Below are 13680 nucleotides of genomic sequence, written 5' to 3'. Positions count from 1 at the left end.
TTGGAAAGGAATAATTGCTGAGTTGATTAAAGGGGTTGTCCGAGTTCAGAACTGAACCCGGACATACCCTTATTTTCACCCCAGGCAGCTCCCCTGAGGCTTTTTTGTTTTCAATAACACACTGCCGGGCAGAAACTTCCGCCCGGCAGTGTGTTCGGTGACGTCACTGGCTCTGATGGGTGGGCTTTAGCGCTGCCCTAGCCGTTTTACCGGATAGGGCAGCGCTAAATCCCGCCCATCAGTGCCGGTTATGTCACCGGGCTTCCTGGCAGCCCCATGGAGAGCCCCGGTACGTCACCGAATCTCCAAAAAATGCCTTTTCTGCAGGGCAAAGGAGAGGATCGGAGCATGAAGTGCTCCGATGCTCATGTCAGGGGGCTGCCGGGGTGAAAATGGAGGTATGTCCGGGTTCAGCTCTGAACCCGAACAACCCCTTTAATTGCAAAATTTATAGTGTGCACCCTTCAAGACACTACTTAACTAGGAATGCAAAAACTAACACAAAGTGCAAGAACGAAAGGCGTCACCTATATTCATATTATAACAAATAGCAATCAATAACAATCAGGAAACTGTTACTACTAAAAATAAATTAGTAAAATTAAAAAGGTCTGAGCCACAACCAGGCTAATGTCTGCAGTGTGTTTTTTCTAGGGTTTCTGACGGGATCAAAAATGTGGCTATATAAAATACCTCTATCTGTAAATTGTGCGTCTGTGTATTCAATCACCACTGGCAGCAACTAAATATTGTCAATATAGTACTGTTGCTGAAATAATAAAACTGTTCACAGAATTTTAAGGCTGGTATTAGTGTATTTTGTGTTGTTTTTTTTGGGCCGAAAACACTACAGGCACATGTTGCATTAAACCTTTCCTGTCGCAGCCATTTTCCATTTTTTTGTTTTCAGCTTGCTGCCTTCCTGGAGCCATACATTTTTTTTACTTCTTCATTCACTTAGCCATATAAGGGCTTGTGCGAGACAAGTTGTACTTTCTAATGGCTCCTTTTAATATTGCATACGATGCAGTGGTAAGCTGGAAAAAAAATCCAATAGAATTGGAAATGAAAACTCAATTACAATATAGTTTTATGGGTATCATTTTTATGGTGTTCCCTATGTGGTAAAAATGACATGTTAACTTCAGTCTGCAGGCCAGTATTATTACGACAATTCCACATTTTTACAGTTTTTCTTGTGTTAACACCTTTGCCTTATTTAACATTAACATATTCTGACCCGCCCATAATATATATATATATATATATATATATATATATATATATATAAATGATCTTGTAGAGGGGCTGCACGGTAAAATATAAATTTTTGAAGATGACACTAAACTGTGTAAAGTAATTAATAAGGAAGAGGACAGTATACTGCTACAGATGGATCTGCCTATGTTGGAGGCTTGGGCAGAGAAGTGGCAGATGAGGTTTAACAATGTCAAATGTTATACACATGGGAAGCAATCATGCAAGTTACCCAGACATACTAAATGGTAAAACACTGGGTAAGGCCTCATACACACGGCCGTTGTTTTGGCGGCTCGGATACGGACCCATTCACTTCAATGGGGCCGCAAAAGATGCGGACAGCCCTCCGTGTGCTGTCCGCATCCGTTGCTCCATTCCGTGGTCCGCAAAAAATATATAACATGTCCTATTCTTGTCCACGCTTTGCAGACGAAAATAGGCAGTTATATTAAAGGCTGCCCATGCCGTTCTGCAAATTGCGGAACGCACACGGACGCCATCTGTATTTTGCGGATCCCCGGTTTGCGGACCGCAAAACACACAACGGTCGTGTGCATGAGGCCTAACACTAACATGGAAATGGACCTGGGAATTTTTGTGGACAGCAAACTAAGGGGATAATGGGTTGAATCAAAAAGGACATAGATGCCCGTGATGAGAACATAGTCCTGCCACTTTACAGTTCTGGGCTCCTGTGAACATGACAGACATAGCAGAGCTGGAGAGGGTTCAGAGGAGGGCAACTAAAGTAATAACTGGAATGGGTGGACTACAGTACCCAGAAAGATTATCAAAATGAGGGTTATTCAGTTTATAATAACCATGTATAAATATATCAGGGGCAGTACAGAGATCTCTTCCATCATCTATTTAAAGGGAGTCTGTCATCACAGTTTCACCTTTTTAACCCTTCCCATAGCTTTCTAGCAGCATTACAGTTGATAAAAACGTTACCTTTATAAGCAATCGTGGACTTATAAAACTGGCAAAAATCATCTTAGTAGGATATGCAAATGAGGGCTCGCAAGTGCCCAGGGGCGGCGTCAACCTCGTAGGTGCCCAGGCAGCTCTGCCTTATCGTCGCTTCCCCCCGCCCAGTCTTTCCCTCTGCCCGCCCATCTTCTTACTTCTTCTCTCGCCGAGATCCCGCGCCTGCGTGCTGAGTCCGTCGGCCGGCGCATGCGCACTGCGATGTCCATTCCTGGTACGGCATTACAGTAATTAATGCGCATGCGCCGGCTAACTCGCCGCTAGCCGGCGCATGAATTACTGTGATGCCCTCATTTGCATATCCTACTAAGATGATTTTTGCCAGTTTTAGTCCACGATTGCTTATAAAGGTAACGTTTTTATCAACTGTAAGGCCCCTTTCACACGGGCGAGATTTCCGCGCGGGTGCAATGCGTGACGTGAACGCATAGCACCCGCACTGAATCCTGACCTATTCATTTCAATGAGTCTGTGTACATGAGCGTTTTTTTTCACGCATCAGTTCTGCGTTGCGTGAAAAACGCAGCATGTTCTATATTCTGCGTTTTTCACGCAGCCCTGGCCCCATAGAAGTGAATGGGGCTTCAGTGAAAAACGCATTGCATCCGCAAGCAAGTGCGGGTGCGATGCGTTTTTCACTGATGGTTGCTAAGAGATCTTGTTTGTAAACCTTCAGTTTTTATCACGCACGTGAAAAACGCATCAAAACGCATTGTACCCGCGCGGAAAAAACTGAACAACTGAATATAATCGCAGACAAAACTGACTGAACTTACTTGCAAAGTGGTGCGAGTTTCACTGAACGCACCCTGAACGCATCCGGCCCCAATCCGCAACGCCCGTGTGAAAGGGGCCTAATGCTGATAGAAAGCTATGGGAAGGGTTAAAAAGGTGAAACTGTGATGACAGACTCCCTTTAATCCCAGAATTGTGACTGTGACGAGTGGACATCCTCTGCATCTGGAGGAAAGGCGGTTTGTACGCAAATATAGAAGAGGATTCTTTACGGTAAGAGCAGTGAGACTATGGAACTCTCTGCCTGAGGAGGTGGTGATGGTGAGTACAATAAAGGAATTCAAGAGGGGCCTGGATGTATTTCTGGATTCTAATAATATTACATGCTATAGCTACTAGAGAGGGGTCGTTGATCCAGGGAGTTATTCTGATTGGAGTCCGGAAGGAATTTTTTTTCCCCTAAAGTGAGGAATAATGGCTTCTACCTCACAGTTGTTTTTTTTTGCCTTCCTCTGGATCAACTTGAAGGATAACAGGGAAAAACTAGATGGACAGATGTCTTTTTTCACCCTTACAAACGATGTTACTATGTTTTTAGGAGTTGTGTGACAGATAATTTTTTTTTATAGCATTTTGGCGTGTGTATGATTTCTTTTTATCGCTTTTTATAAAATTTTTGGGAAAGTGAAACAACCCAAAAACTGCAAATCTACCATTAAATTTTTTTTTATCGATATGTCGTTCACCGTAGGGGATACTTATATTTTAATAGTACAGGTATTTTGGGATGTGGCAATACCAATGATCTAAACATGACCTGAACATGTGATTGTCAGGGCTTGAAAGGAAGATAGCTATGACAGGACTTTGAGCCTTATTTTGGGACCCAACGTACGGATATATTCAAATATAACCTGCTTACACAGCAGCAAGACACTACAAGACGAATGATTATTGGGGTCCCTGCAACGACTTTGACATAGTAGGTCCCTAGAGGATACTAGCTGGCCTTTCGCTGTACCTTTAAGTCAGCCACCTGATTGCATCTATAATAAACCGGGTGTTAACACAGGCTGGTTGACGTACCGCACACTGCCTATCTATATGTAGTGCAGAAAGTCCACTGTGTTATGTGCCACTTGTGCAAGGGGTGGGAGACTAGGGGCCCAACGGGGGATTCACCCGAATCCCTCTGGGCCAGTCAGCCTGGCCACGATCTCGTTGCGGGGAAGCCATTCAGCAACACTGCTCAGATGCCGTGGTCACAACTGACAATGGCATCTGAGGGGTTAAAAGTCTGAAACTGGCGTTATTGCAACTGGCAGCTGTGGCGCCAACTCAGCTCCCGAGTAGGCGCTATATTTCAAAACCCAACATTGGGTGTACATACAGATGTAGTATCGTTAACACATGCTTAACTAGACGTGTCAACTAAACTATTTGTTTTAAGCAGACACCTTCAATTGCTTTTAAATGGCTTTTGTTTTTTCGGGAGATCACGATGAGTTAAAAAATTAGAGTTAAGAGTTTGTGTGGAAGGCTACTTTCACACTCTCGTTTGGTGCGGATCCGTCTTGTATTTGCACAGACAGATCCGCACCAATAATGCAAACGCTTGTATCCGTTCATAACGGATCTGTTTGCATTATCCATTGAAAAAAAAAGTCTAAGTCAAAACGGATCCGTCTTGACTTACATTAAAAGTCAATGGGGGACGGATCGGTTTTTAATTGCACCACATTGTGTCAGTGAAAAACGGATCCGTCCCCATTGACTTACATTGCTAAACATCCGTTTGGCTCTGCCTAGTCAGACGTCACCAAAACACTGCAAGCTGCGTTTTAGTGACAGTCTAAAAAACGCAATGGAGACCAAACGCAGCCAAATTTATGCATTCTGAACGGATCCTTATCCATTCAGAATGCATTGGGGCTTAACTGATCTGTTTTGGGCCGCTTGTGAGAGCCCTGAAACGGATCTCACAAGCGGACCCAGAAACGCCAGTGTGAAAGTAGCCTTACTCTGCTACATCGATGCTGGGAAGGGGTTAAAGTTTACAGCGAGACATAACATCTACTACACACAATGCATTTTATTGACTAAATAGATAAGAGGGGCACACCTACAACTGAAAATCACATGGAACACCAGCCAATACGTTTGTATAACTATTTATTAACACCAAAATTTAAAATCAGGTGAGGGTCCTCAATATAATCACATTAAAACATGCACATCTACTAAAACCATAAAACATATAACCATATGTAGGTACTGGTATTATATTAAGTAGCAAAATCACTGGTTGATGGTAACTTTAGGTTGACTGGATCATATCGTGTTTATCTATGTATACAGTCTTTAGAAATAATTCAGATACGCAATGTCTCTATTAATATATAAGTGAAAGTTCCGGCTGTAGCCAGTATTTACAAATGCATAGACGGTCTTTGTAGTTAGTTATCTTCACAGCATGTGTCAATTGGTCTGCTGCTAAACCGTACTGTGTGTGAACACACTACTCACTGTTCTGAAGCAGTGGAGTGACCGATCACTCGTGCTTGGCGTGGCGTCCCACGTGTTACAGCATCGATGGTCTGAGCTCCGGTCCGCTCTTTTATGCAGGTGAGTAGATTACCGAGGCAGGAACAAACCTGTAGGTTTAGACGCCAGAGTCGAGAGGTAATTAGGACCCGATGTAATATTCGGCGTTACTTGGTGTCTTTTAATCCAGACACGGCAAGACTTATGTTTCTTCCTGTCCGCTATGCAGAAGCGCTTCCAAAAATTCAAAGGTGGTGCGCAGATGATAGGCTGCGGTTTCTTTCTTTACTCGAGACTTGTGTACACCAGACGCGTTTCGGAGTTGGCAGTGACTCCTTCCTCAGTGGTCAAGTCTCGTCTGTTGTATAGGGGTTTATATAGGGCTAAGTCCATCCTCTCATTAAGGGTTATTTCATCATCACAGGGAAAGTCAGAAAATCTGGATATGGGTTCCCTGGCTACTTGCCCTTTAATCGTAATAATATAAGTATGTGCATATATAAAATTTATTAAATAAACTAAAAGTGTACATAATAATATATATAATAGTAACAACCATTAAAACATATGTATTGGCTGGATAAATAACTATAAACTTTTGTTTGAAAAACAGTGCTTTACATAAATAGACTGTTATATGAATGGAGTGCGACTTTGTGTATAGTATAATTTGAAGCAACACACCCATACAAAATTACTTATAAAACGTATGTTACATGTGCATGTTGAATCACCATTCATTATATCCCTTAGTGCGGTTTTTAATATGATTTTATTTTGCTTTGTCTGCATCTCCATCTAGTGCGGTTATTATGCGTTTTGTCTATATAGATTGGATTTCCATACAAATGCATATGGGGATGCAAACAAAGTGGAAGAGTGCACAAATATGCAGCAGTGTCAAGAGTGTAAAAATATACTATAAAATTATACTATAAAAACATTTTTTTTTTAAACTTGTTTAAAAAGATAAAAAAATAAATATATGAATACATATAAAAATATCATATATAATTCTATAAGATATATAAGTACAATGAAACTGGATATCAACAACATAGTAAAATGTTTGTATATTGATCTGATTATTAATTCTTGATTTTCCATACAGATTATGTCGTGTCCATAACCGACACTGGTACAACCAATATGAATACGTTCATTTTAAATGGGTATGTATATTTGGATTTAATTTGGTTGTATTCATGATATATGTCTATAAGAAATGGGAGGCAGATCATTTTAATTTTATTTATCCCCAACATATTTACAAAAAGCCAAAAACCTCCATTTCCGCATTTAATCCTTGGGGGAGGATGGAATTAAACTCAAAAAATTTTCTGGATTCAGTTCTGGACATTTTGCTTATATGGTCTCCTCCTCTCCAGTGTATATTGACTTTTTCTAAGGCTGCGAAAATCATTCCTTGTGGGTCTTGATTATGTGACATCTTAAAATGGAGTGACAAAGTGTGTTTGTCATATCCCTTTTTAATTTTTGAAATGTGCTCAGCAATATGTTTTTTCAAGGTTCTTTTAGTTCTGCCCACATATTGTTTCCTACATGGGCATTGAATAATGTATATGCCACTCTCTGTGTTGCATGTCAAGAACTCTCTAATTTTATGTGTATGGGTATTGCTGGTAGATTTGACCTCAATGTTTTTTTTGGGGAATGTGGTAGATTTACATCCCATACAGGAACCACATCTATAAAAACCAGTTAAACCCATCCATTTTTGAATTGATGATTTTTTTTAAGATTTATTAATGATAGTAGGTGCTACCAGTAAGCCCAAATTAGGAGCCTTAGAAAAGGTGATTAGAGGTTCATTTGGTAAAATGTGCCCTATTGTCCTGTCTTTGACAATATGATGCCAATGTTTGTTGATTATGTATCTAATCTTTTTGTATTGGGAATTAAATGGCAATATTATTCTTACATTGTCATTTATATCAGTTTTTGGTGTTTCCAATTTGTCTGAGAAGAAGGTGTTCCGGTCTAGTTTGGGTACTGTTTCCAGAGAAGATTCTAAAATTTGCAATGGATATTTCTTCTGTAAAAATTGATCCCTTAAATTAATAGCTTCTTCTTCAAACGTTTCTTGTTTTGAGCAATTCCTTTTGATCCGTCTAAATTGCCCTGATGGAATATTCACAAGCCATTGTGGTAAATGGCAGCTATCATATAATATATAACTGTTTTTGGACGTGGGCTTCTGATAGGTACTACATAATATTTTTTCTTTCTCTATGTTAATTTGCAGGTCCAAAAACTCAACGGAGGAAATGCTTGTGGTAGCCGTAAAGTGCAAGTTCAGTAAGTTATCATTGATGTCTTCCAAGAAGAGATCAAGTGATACTTGATCATTTCTCCATATAAGGCTACTTTCACACTTGCGGCAGAGAGATCCGGCAAGCAGTTCCGTCGCCGGAACTGCCTGCCGGATCAGGAAAAATGTATGCTAACTGATGGCATTAGTAAGACTGATCAGGATCCTGATCAGTCGAAAAAATGCATTGAAATGCCGGATCCGTCTTTCCGGTGTCATCCGGTAAAAACGGATCCGGCATTTATTTTTTCACCTTTTTTTCAGTCTGCGCATGCGCATACCGGAAGGACGGATCCGGCATTCCGGTATTCTGAATGCCGGATCCGGCACTAATACATTCCTATGGGAAAAAATGCCTGATCCGGCATTCAGGCAAGTCTTCAGTTTTTTTAGCCGGAGATAAAACCGTAGCATGCTGCGGTTTTCTCTTTTCCCTGATCAGTCAAAACGACTGAACTGAAGACATCCTGATGCAAACTGAACGGATTACTCTCTATTCAGAATGCATGGGGACATACCTGATCAGTTCTTTTCCGGTATAGAGCCCCTGTGACGGAACTCTATGCCGGAAAAGAACAACGCAAGTGTGAAAGTAGCCTAAACAGTACATAGTCTATATAACAGTTCCAGAGCACCAGGTCTGTTCCCAGTCTTAAATACATACCCATTTAAAATGAACGTATTCATATTGGTTGTACCAGTGTCGGTTATGGACACGACATAATCTGTATGGAAAATCAAGAATTAATAATCAGATCAATATACATTTTACTATGTTGTTGATATCCAGTTTCATTGTACTTATACATCTTATAGAATTATATATGATATTTTTATATGTATTCATATATTTATTTTTTTATCTTTTTAAACAAGTTTTTTTACAAAAAAAAAATGTTTTTATAGTATAATTTTATAGTATATTTTTACACTCTTGACACTGCTGCATATTTGTGCACTCTTTTCCACTTTGTTTGCATCTCCATATGCATTTGTATGGAAATCCAATCTATATAGACAAAACGCATAATAACCGCACTAGATGGAGATGCAGACAAAGCAAAATAAAATCATATTAAAAACCGCACTAAGGGATATAATGAATGGTGATTCAACATGCACATGTAACATACGTTTTATAAGTAAATTTGTATGGGTGTGTTGCTTCAAATTATACTATACACAAAGTCGCACTCCATTCATATAACAGTCTATTTATGTAAAGCACTGTTTTTCAAACAAAAGTTTATAGTTATTTATCCAGCCAATACATATGTTTTAATGGTTGTTACTATTATATATATTATTATGTACACTCTTAGTTTATTTAATAAATTTTATATATGCACATACTTATATTATTACGATTAAAGGGCAAGTAGCCAGGGAACCCATATCCAGATTTTCTGACTTTCCCTGTGATGATGAAATAACCCTTAATGAGAGGATGGACTTAGCCCTATATAAACCCCTATACAACAGACGAGACTTGACCACTGAGGAAGGAGTCACTGCCAACTCCGAAACGCGTCTGGTGTACACAAGTCTCGAGTAAAGAAAGAAACCGCAGCCTATCATCTGCGCACCACCTTTGAATTTTTGGAAGCGCTTCTGCATAGCGGACAGGAAGAAACATAAGTCTTGCCGTGTCTGGATTAAAAGACACCAAGTAACGCCGAATATTACATCAGGTCCTAATTACCTCTCGACTCTGGCGTCTAAACCTACAGGTTTGTTCCTGCCTTGGTAATCTACTCACCTGCATAAAAGAGCGGACCGGAGCTCAGACCATCGATGCTGTAACACGTGGGACGCCACGCCAAGCACGAGCGCTTCAGAACAGTGAGTAGTGTGTTCACACACAGTACGGTTTAGCAGCAGACCAATTGACACATGCTGTGAAGATAACTAACTACAAAGACCGTCTATGCATTTGTAAATACTGGCTACAGCCGGAACTTTCACTTATATATTAATAGAGACATTGCGCATCTGAATTATTTCTAAAGACTGTATACATAGATAAACACGATATGATCCAGTCAACCTAAAGTTACCATCAACCAGTGATTTTGCTACTTAATATAATACCAGTACCTACATATGGTTATATGGTTTATGGATTTAGTAGATGTGCATGTTTTAATGTGATTATATTGAGGACCCTCACCTGATTTTAAATTTTGGTGTTAATAAATAGTTATACAAACGTATTGGCTGGTGTTCCATGTGATTTTCAGTTGTAGGTGTGCCCCTCTTATCTATTTAGTCAATCCATTTACCTTAAAAGATTGGGGTTATCTTTTTCAGGGGGAGCACCCATTCCTTGTTATTGGAGGGTGAGCCAATCCAATCATCTAAGTACAAAGCATTTTATGTTGTGCTTTGGTGTGTTTTTTCTCAGTCAGCTTTGTTTTATTCAAAACACAATATGCTCTGGGTATGTTTTTTCTGGCAATTTTCCACGAATGATACAAAAGTAAAAAAATGAAGAACTTCACTATAAACGCTTGTAAAAAACAAAACTATGAAAAACTATTGAAATTCATAAAGGCTGCTGTACACAAGCCTGGGCTGTGCTGTTTGGAGTGACAAGACACCCTGTGGGGTCTGCAGAGCACTGCACAAGTACAGCTGCCCATACAGTATTCACAGTAACACTCAGTACTGCTATATAATATCCTCCATGTTGCGAGACAGAGCATGAGGGAGCGAGAGAGAAGCAGTATGAATGATGCATAGGATAAGAGGGTATGTTCTTGGCAAGCTCTGTCTCTAATGTCACTAGATGTAAGGCAGCTCTCCTATAATTAAATGTTTAACCCTTTAAACGGGCCTTGAGACAGGACTTGGATAACAATTTAGCCAGTACCTTATCTGAGACAGCTGTTTCAGGTGATTGCCCCTTATCAGTGCAGAGCAGAGATTACTGGCTTAAAGGGGTTGCCCCGCAAAAAATATTCTACAGTTTTAAAACCAGAACCTGAATACTTCCGTAATTGCATTTAATTAAAAAATTTGTATAGCCAGTGAGTTATTCAATAAAATGTATCTGTATAGCGCCATCTGTACTTTGTTCTTTTTTTTTTATTCTTTGACCTGCTCACTGAAATGGCCGCACATGCTCAGTTTTATCCTTCAACTGCCTCCTGAGCTGTGGTAGGGAGAGAGCTGCAGCAGAATAGACACGCCTCCTGAGCTGTGATAGGGAGAGAGCTGCAGCAGAATAGACACGCCTCCTGAGCTGTGATAGGGAGAGAGCTGCAGCAGAATAGACACGCCCCCTGAGCTGCAGCAGAAAAGACACTCTCCTTCAGTTGCCAGCTTGATATAAATCTAGCAGAGCAATTAATGGGGAAATCTCTGGATCCATGTGAGGTACAGGGCTGGTTCTAGCTTTGTTAGAAAGATATTGCCATGTACTATATGATGTCTGATTTAGATTTTTTACATTAATTATGGCATAACCCTTTAACTGGGTAAGAGATCTAGTTTGGGTTTCAGGGGATACTGTATCTCCTTATGGACAGCTCCTTGCCAGGCGGCACGCCTCTGGTATTCTGGGAAAAGGGTATGCAAATGAGCGCTTATCAAGCTCTTCCTCTAATGAATGATGAGGGGCAATCACTCCAAAACTGCTGTCTGCAGATGAGGTGTTGGCTTAATTATTATCCAGGTCATGTCGAATGGCCTGTTGAAGGCTACTTTCACACTAGTGTTTTTACTGGATCCGGCAGGGTTCAGCAAAAACACTTCCGTTACTGATAATACAACCACCTGCATCCGTTATGAACGGATCCGGCCGTATTATCTTTAACATTGCCAAATCGGATCCGTCATGAAATCTATTGAAAGTCAATGGAGGAGGGATCCGTTTTCGATTGTGGCAGATTGTGGCAGAGAAAACGGATCCGTCCCCATTGACTTGCATTGTGGGTCATGCCGGATCCTTCTTGCTCCGCATCCCAGGACGGAAAGCAAACTACAACATGTTGCGGTTTGCTCTCCGGTATGGGAACGCAACTAAACGGAACGAAATGTATTTTGGAGCATTCCATTCAGTTCAGTTTTGTCCCCATGAATGGGGACAAAACTGAAGCGTTTTTTTTCCGGTATTGAGCCCCTATGACGGAAATCAATACCGGAAAACTAAAACGCTAGTGTGAAAGTAGCCTAAAACGCTGAACATTGACTTATAGGCTAGCTACCTTACATGGCAGCATTAGAATTAGAGCATGTTAAGAGTTCATTTGCATACCCTCTTCCCAGAATTCCAGAGGAGCGTTGCCTGGCCTTTAAAGGGCTTCTGTCACCCCACTAAACTCATTATTTTTTTTTTTTTGTGTACTTATAATCCCTATCCTACGATATTGCTATAACCTGTTATTAATAATTTTCGTTCAGTAGATTTGGCAAAAAACATACTTTTTGATTGACAGGGCCAGCCGCGATCTCCTCCTCCGGCCGGCCCTGTCAGCATTTCAAAAATCGCGCGCCTGTGTTGATTCGGCGCAGGCGCCCTGAGATAAGGAGGCTCGCCTCCTCAGCACTCCCTCAGTGCGCCTGCGCCGATGACGTCTTCTCTTTCGGTGACGTCATCGGCGCAGGCGCACTGAGGGAGTGCTGAGGAGTGGCGGGCCTCCTTATCTCAGAGCGACAGGGCCGGCCGGAGGAGGAGATCGCGGCTGGCCCTGTCAATCAACAAGAGGAGGGGGCGGTTTTCTGCGGCTGCTACCAGCAAGTAGACGCCCTACTTGCTGGTAGACAGGTAATTAGCATATCATAAAAGTAAGTTTTTTTTGTCAAATCTACTGAACGAAAATTATTAATAACATAATGTATAGCAATATCGCAGGATAGGGATTATAAGTACACAAAAAAAAAAAAAAAAAAGAGTTTAGTGGGGTGACAGAAGCCCTTTAAGCTTCCTCATATCAATTAGGCACTTTCTAAAAGGAGATATAGTAACACTAGCTCAGGGAAAACTGTCAATTTGATATAGAACCTGCAGAAGAGAAAACTTGTGAAAATTTCAGAATACAAGACATATTATGGCCAGGTATAGTGTTCCTACTCATGTACACATGACGGCTTATTCTGAAAGGACAGGTAAACCTGAAATCTTATCCTCAAGCTAGCGATTCAAAATATTTAAACAAAACCCATTAATGTAAAAGAAGAAGACACATAACACTATTAAAGTCACATTTTATTATAATCTAAATAAAGTTGATATTTTAATGGTAGGTAGAGGACTATACATAAAATGTGTAAAGCAATTATTTTTACATAGTGGATACATTTGTACAGAAGAAAAAGCAAAAGAACTACTGCAGCAATATAGCAAAGTATATATAAGTGAAATGACAGGATTATAAATACACTGGCATTATAATATTTAAACATGGCTTTTAGGAAATTTGCATTTGTATGCATTAACACTGTGTGATAGCAGTATATGTAAAAAGCAGGATAACTTGCATATATTTGATTCATATTCTGTGTACAAAATATTAAAGTACCTGTGTAAAATCGAATAAAAGACTACGAAGTGAAGTGCTGAAAAAGTCAATTGTTTTCAACCAGAAAATGTAAATGAATTCATATTCACATTTCTCATCTACTGTTAATTCTGTGCAGCATTAAAATATTTCATATAAAAAATTACATGGTAATATACCATTAAAAGAAGGCATACACTACAAAAGCGTGTCAACATTTTCAAAAGTACACTGACTTCAGGTTGGTCCACAAGTGGATTGCTGGCCTATAAGAAGGACAAGGACTGGCAAGAACAATACATTTAGAATAGGAAACTG

This window comes from Bufo bufo, chromosome 5 (genome assembly GCF_905171765.1).
Source record: "Bufo bufo chromosome 5, aBufBuf1.1, whole genome shotgun sequence".
Classification (NCBI taxonomy): domain Eukaryota; kingdom Metazoa; phylum Chordata; class Amphibia; order Anura; family Bufonidae; genus Bufo; species Bufo bufo.
Note: the sequence above shows the minus strand (reverse complement) of the source record.